Raw genomic sequence first — 7,390 nt, 5'->3', positions numbered from 1 at the left:
AGCATGATGACAGCGATTTTGTTCATCGTCATAATCTTTTTTTAACTCATTCATATAACTTTGCCTATCGTGCGATAAACTATAATGGAACGTAAAAGAAACCATGCTAAATTAGTTAAATGGATCCCCTTTCTGTGGCACGTAGCCCTCAAGCCCGTTTTTATTGGCTGTACTGCCGTTACCTCAATGAAAAGGTGAAATAACTCGAAACGAGATTGAATGAAGTGTTCACTTGCATAAACATTCATTCCGAGAAATAGAAACAAAATTAAGTGGCATGGAATTTACCATTTATAGACTCCAATAAGATAAAAAATAATACACGTTGAGTGGGCCTCATAAACTTACTTTCATCGCATGAAAACATTTCTGCTCCCACGAGAAGTAGGCTTTGGGGGAGCTTATTTTTCAGACTAATTGATAAAATGAAAAAAGGCATGGGTGGGAAGCGACTCTGGCGGCGACAGCTGAATTAAAATTACTTTCTCATGGCTGGTCTCACTTCAAAGTGAACCGTATGTAATAAATCACAACATTTTAGGAAACGTCGGCTCAGTGGGAGAATCTTTTGTTAAGTATTAAAGTAGACTGAATGGTCAAACCGAGGAAGCCGTAGGGCAATTAGAGTTCCTTCGCTTAGTGCAAGAAGCGAGTCACCTGTTGCCCAAATGTTCTAAAAACTGCCTCAGCATCGATATGGAAAATAAATATTAGAGGGAAGCACTGGAAGTTAAAGTGTTCCAGTATTTCGGTGAATAAATTCCCACATTGCTGTGCTGCTATGATCTCAAATCCAGCGATGTGCGCTGTTTAGATTTTTGTGTTCTTGTGTCGAAGCTCCGCACTGAAACAAAACAAAACTTATTGCAGTTATTGTGTTGCTGTGGACCCTGGCCTCATGCAGTGATCGCAGACCGTTTTCGTCCTTTTAGAACCGCTAAATTTGTCTTATCTTAGTGGGAAAAACTCCATGATGTGCCAAAGAGGATGAGAAACGAGGGTCGTGAACTTTATGTGAGAAGGGAATTCATTACATTGTCAACGAGCACATGATGTGTAGGAGAAACCATTGAACCTTAACCATCATTACTAGCAGCACATGCGCTCGAGGAATGTGGCTTTGCGATGAGTTCAGCTGTGTTTGCATGTTAACCATAAGTGGGTGTAAAACACTTTCTTTTCCGGCGTTTCTTGGTGGTTTTTTTCTTCAATGCTGCGGCTTGCAAAGCCTCCTAATGTCCTCCTCATGTGATTGTTTTGTACTTGATTTTACATTAAAGGAAAGTGTTCATAAGGTCCTGGCTTTTTGAATCGCCCAGTGCTCATCTAGAAAACAATGCGGAGCTCTTGCTAGCCACGTATCGTCCTTCTGTTCATCAAGTCGGCCCGCTATTGTCTCAATAGCATTGTGAGCAATCCTGTGGCTGTAAACTTCGTGGTCTTGAAGGATGGTAACAGCATTAAGATTACGGTGGAAGAAATATAAGACGAGAATGAAGCCCCCCAATTCAAGGGATCGAATTATTTCCATCTCAGAAGCGTAATTGACAACCACAAAAGTCATTTTGAATTATGCTTGAAGCTGATAAAGACTTTAACGTACATTAAAAATTAACTTCAATGTGAGATATGCAGCGTTGAATTTTTTCAATTATTAGAATACTTATGGCTATTGAACCTCAGAGATTATTGTCTTCATTGATTGAGAAAACACCCCGGTCAACTTTTTTAAAAAAGCGTTATCATTTAGACTTTAAATCACTCTTCATATCAAAAGTTATACATAAATATTTAAATAATGTACATGAGAAAAAAATACGCGTTTTTGACTTACTGAAAACGACTGCATTGTCATGTAACACGAGAGCAAAGTTGTAAGACGGGTGCAAAGTCCTAACACGGGCCGGGGCAAAGTTGTAACAGGAGTGCAAATTAAAGATAGCGCGCACAGTCTTTCAAAATTGCTTCTGTCTTGACTTTCTGGGGGTGTTTTTTATGTACTTTATTAACAAGTAATAACATAATTTCTCTTGCAATTTTGTGTTAATAAGCACTTGTAAAATTTTAAAGCCCACAAATTGTACTTAATTTCTTTGTTAATAGTCAAAAATAATTATATGGTACCACCTTTTTTTTTTTCATCTCACCTTTCAATCTTTTAGAAATTATTTAATCTTCTATTTGAGAATTGTTAAGAAATGGAATAAGTTCTTTTCCAACTAGTGAATGAACACCCACCGGTTGCTTTCATTTTTTCATCGTTCCACAACACCAAGACACCCGCGTATCAATAATACCGCAGCATTGCAAATATAAATACCAGATATCCCGTACAGAAATAGGAACAATTAATACGTACATACGATTATCTTTCCATAGGCTAAAAAAAATTCTTCAGTCTATTCCAGCTTGTACGTACATTTAAGGTGCTTTTGTTCTCACTAAGCCCTCCATGAAATTGTTATACTCCTTGTGTATGTTTCTATGCGAAAAAGAGCTACAGTATACTTCTCTCCGTTAAGGTGATTCCTCAGAAAAAAAAAAATTTATCGCACATTAAAATTGCGTAAAAAAAGATGTAGGTCACCATGCTCGTTCAAGAGCTGAAGACCATCGTAATCCTCTTTACCTGGTCCATGGATTGAAAAACAATACCGTGTTCTCGGAATGCGCGCGCTCATTCCCCTGATACGTGATTTTTATGCGCAATACAGGATGCGCGGTGCAAAACTGAGGAATCACCTTAGGGGAATTTATGACTGTCTACGGAATAAAAAATACAGGCAAATTCTTAATAATAATACCTCACCTTACTTCCACATTGCATCGCTTGCTATCTGACCGCTTACTATGTTGAAAAGAGCCCATTGTGGCGAGTTTACTACGTACATTAGAAAAGCCCAGAGCTGCACGTCTCATTTCCAAGCGCCCGATCCGAGAAGCGAAAAGTCCAAGCTCAAAATGACTGAGTGGCCACAAATCCAACGCAAAATCCAAGAACATATACTGTAGTTTCATTTCAATTTACTCCAAACTCAATCTTCCCCGTGAAACCAACGCTACGCTGCAGTTTGCTTCAAAAACTTCCAGTCTAGTAGTTTCGAACGGCCCGCGTACACATTCACCTTGACACACGACCGTTGAAAACCAGCTTGGTAACCCTGCCTCCTCTTTAAACTGAGCCTCACCGGGGACCACACCTTCACTCGGCATGAAGTAATTGTTTTAGAACCACGGGTAAACATGTTCGTAATCCTTAATTTCATATAAATCATCAATTTATGAGCAAACATCGGTCTACAGAAAACACCATTGTGACAACGTTTTAAAAGGTTGCACTGATAACTGTTTCGTTTTCTCTTAAGGAAGAATTTTATCAGTGACAAAAAGCTTGAATATAAAGACATTGGTTTACTGTTTTTTTTTTTTTTTAAGCAAATGACGATTTGACTCTCTGAAGAGCTTCAACCCGAAAGAAAGAGGGCAAAACTACTACTCCGCACTTGTCTTGCACCTCAGAAATGCAATCTAATGATTAGGGAACGAATTTAAGCCTCCCGTAGTATTAGTTTCACTTCCAAGAAAGCTGGCCAACAAGTTTTTAGGGGCTGATTCAATTACTATCATGATACGATAACTCAGAAATTCTGCTTTGAATCTAGCTCCATGCTTGCACATTTGCCAATTCCCTTTCAGTTAGCTTTTATTGTTCGATTCTGAACTACTACTCCCAGGAACTTTTACATTTAGAACTTCCAGGGACTACCGATCAACTGGACCCCAAAATGCCTTCCAAGTTCACCAGTTAGCATCTATTGTTGATTAGCATTCACTGTTGATTTTGCATTCAAATACGCGGCCAGCATCTGCTGTGTAGTGCTTTTCTGTCACGCTCGTGCTGTGTTACCCAAAGTCAACTACCTCTATGTATGTGGAATACTTCGGATAGCAAGGGGCATATTGAAACCAGGCAGAATCTGTGCGAAACGTCTCTCGGACGGTCATTTTAATTTCGCTCGATCACAAATTAGATACTGAATCAGAAATATTCAATTCATATTTTGATAATGAAGAAGCTCATCAGATATTCACGAAAAGAGGTAAAATATATTTTTCCGTCCCAGGTTTAACCTTCATGGCTCAAGTGACTTGTGACGTCGAGAGAAATATATAAAGTATTGCTTAAATAGATAAGAAGGAAACATTGGTCAAATTTTCGAAAACTAATTATGTAATATGATGGCAAAGCCAATTTTCTTTGCTAGGAAAGTTTTATTTCTTAGCAAGGAATTCGATTTCGTCTCCGATAACATTAACACGCAACTTCTAATCACTTTCTTCATTTTGAAATATTTCATAAAAATTATTTTTCATCTCTGAGAAAACAGTTCCTTCTAATACTCAGGCCGCCTGTTTCAATATACATACGTTTGGTCTCGGTTGGACATCTCAGATAAAGAAAGCAATTGCGCTGATCATGAATCTGGGCACTTCGTTTGAATCTAAGACGGGTAAAAGAATTTTTTTCTAGGGGCAGTGGTATCGAAGTAAAACAGCCCAGATGACGCTGGAACAAGTTTGAGCCAGTTTCATTTCGGTGTTGACGTATCGTCTTTGAAACATTTGCCTAATTTGATTCTTTTATTTTTCCTTTTATCGTGTTGTACGAAGGTTTCCTCAATTTTTCGATTCCTACCAGATGTCTCTGATGCGGTTTGAATGGTCATCATGTCGCCATTTTTGGTGTTCAATATCGTATTTTCTTTTATTCATATCTTGTATACGAAGCCACAAACCAAATAATATTCCACATCAGTTTTTCTTTGGTTTACTCATTTCATTTTACCATTTTGTCTTTTTTTCAGAAATTTTTACTATTGTAATTAAATAACATAGTTCAATCTAGTTTTTCTTTCAGCTATATGTAGTCGATGTGTAATCTCCGTCTCACTTCTTCACAAGCATAGAATTGATTTAATTAAATGACTAAAGAACCAGTGTTAACAATAACAGAAATATTTTATTATCTGAAGACTGTAGTTAAGACCAAAAAAGGAAAAAAGTGCATTAGACATGCCGTTACGGCAAATTTTATTTCGCATGGTTAAAATTATTTTAAGTTTTTTTTAGATCCAATATTTCTTTGCATGGGTCCACATCCTGTATGAATTCTTTTTATCAATTTTCACTTAGAAATATTGGTGTCGTCGGCGCCTGCAAAGAAATACAGTGATACAGCAAAATTAGAGATTTAAAATCTCAGAAAACCTGTTGTTATCAGACAAAAAATCATCCAAGCTAGGGCTCCATAATCTTTATTCTTTTGGCATAATACACTGAATATTAGGACCATAGATATTTCCTCCTTTCGCAATTTTTAATAACATGTTCTAAAATAGTTATCATTTATCATTTTTACACTACAATTTTTTTACTTTATTCTTTTTACTGCTAACAAACACCAAAAAAACTGCCGTTAATACCATTTTATAAACACTGGAGAAAAAAGCTGAAGCAAAAAAATATATATTCTCGATCAAATCATGATTAACTCCGCTTGGGAGTAACGTATAAAATTTAATTTCCTTGTTAAAAACTAACGCAAGTTGATTATATTAAAGCTTTCTAAAGAAGACAACTGTATTTTTAATATTCACAAAACAGCAAGTTGATTGAAGTGTTACATGTATAAAGATGAAATATAAGTTATATCAAATTTTATTTGCGGTCGATACGCCTTTCCTCGTCAGAAACTACAAATATGGGGCTACTTGGATAATAGTGTTTTAGCTCTCTTTCATTGTGCAAAGAGAGAAAGATATCACAAAATAATTAATAAACTAATAAGAATGCTTAGAAATCAGTAAACTGTTAAACTCAATGGGAGTAAAATCCATCAAAATGGCTATTTTCAAATCAAAATAGAGGAATTGTACATAAGTGTTAATCGACTGTGAATGAAGGATTAAAGTCAATTCTTGTTGCATCTGAAGGGTCAAAATGTGTATTAATAATTATAACCTGACGCAAGAAATGTTTTGAGCGAAGCTAAATAAAAGTCTATTTGCCACTCTTCAAGAAAAGCCTTTGCTAAAGCTAACGAAAGTATCATAAAGAAAAAGTGTCCAATGTAATTACGAACACGCGATACATTTGACAGACACCAGTTCTTCAGTCAATTTAACTCTGAAAGGCGTAGTACTTTACTTTCTCAAGTTCTTTTGTTCTTTTTTATTAGCTGTTGAAAACTTAAATTAACAGCATTTTTTAACAATCAAGGAAAAAGTAACCCGAAAACCATCAAGCTGAATATCTTCAAGCGATGCGTGAGGTGAGGTGTAAAAATCTTAGATTTTTTTTCAATTTCGTGGAGATAACTAACTATCGAACTCAATATTTAAATACATTGGTTTGTCCCCACTCGAAAAAAAAGCAAGAATGCTAGTTTTAGTGGCCAAAAATTGCATTTTACCGATAAAATAAATCACAAAGTGCCCTTAGAATTTCTCGGGTTTTTTTCGGCATATGGTATGCGGCTGATGGAAACTGTATCGATACGTTTAATCAAGGAGGTAGGGACTTTACGTGTCGATTTTCTCTTTCTCTTCGTAAACCAAGGTTTTTTTTTTAACCAAAAAAAGAGATATTATGGAAAAGACTTCGCAGGGGGTCCCTTTTTGTTAAATCAATCGAACGACCTTTCCCATATATACATACATACGTACATATATATATATATATATACATGTACTAAAGAAGGCAAATATAAGTCCAAGAGATAAACAGATTCTATGTGGTTATCTCGTGGGAAATTCAAATTGTGAATATGTCGCTAGCCATGCACCATATGTTTCTCTCGGTTTCTACTAATCCCTACATATATGAAATTAGAATTACCCTCGATTTTGATAACTTTCCACGGATCGAAACAACCGGAAATAAATGTCTCCAATTCAAAATTTGAAATGTTAATTTTTGAAAATGAAAGTGGTATATTTTGTCTTTCTCGAAGTTTCACTATCAGCCTCCCGGCTTGACATCAGGTAATTCCCACCAACGGAAACCGAACCGAAAACTTAATTCGACGAAAATTCGATTTCGTATTGAACGGCTGGCCAGGATGGGGCGGGTTCTCATTACTTTTTTAGCAAATTGCATTTACCAAATGTAGATTATGAATCACTATCTGTCACAATCTGGAGTCATTTGATTTAGCGCACAGAATAAAGGAGAAAGTAGAAAATGGGGAAAAGTCATTCAATAACATTACCTTATTTGACAGAATTTCACCATTGTATCAGCAAGGAACAAAGCAGCTTGATTATGATTTATTGTTGAGGCATCAGTCAATTCTTCGTTTTTCATTTGCACCATACCATCTGCTTTTAAC

Source organism: Pocillopora verrucosa, chromosome 14, assembly GCF_036669915.1.
Source record: "Pocillopora verrucosa isolate sample1 chromosome 14, ASM3666991v2, whole genome shotgun sequence".
In the NCBI taxonomy this organism is placed as follows: domain Eukaryota; kingdom Metazoa; phylum Cnidaria; class Anthozoa; order Scleractinia; family Pocilloporidae; genus Pocillopora; species Pocillopora verrucosa.
Note: the sequence above shows the minus strand (reverse complement) of the source record.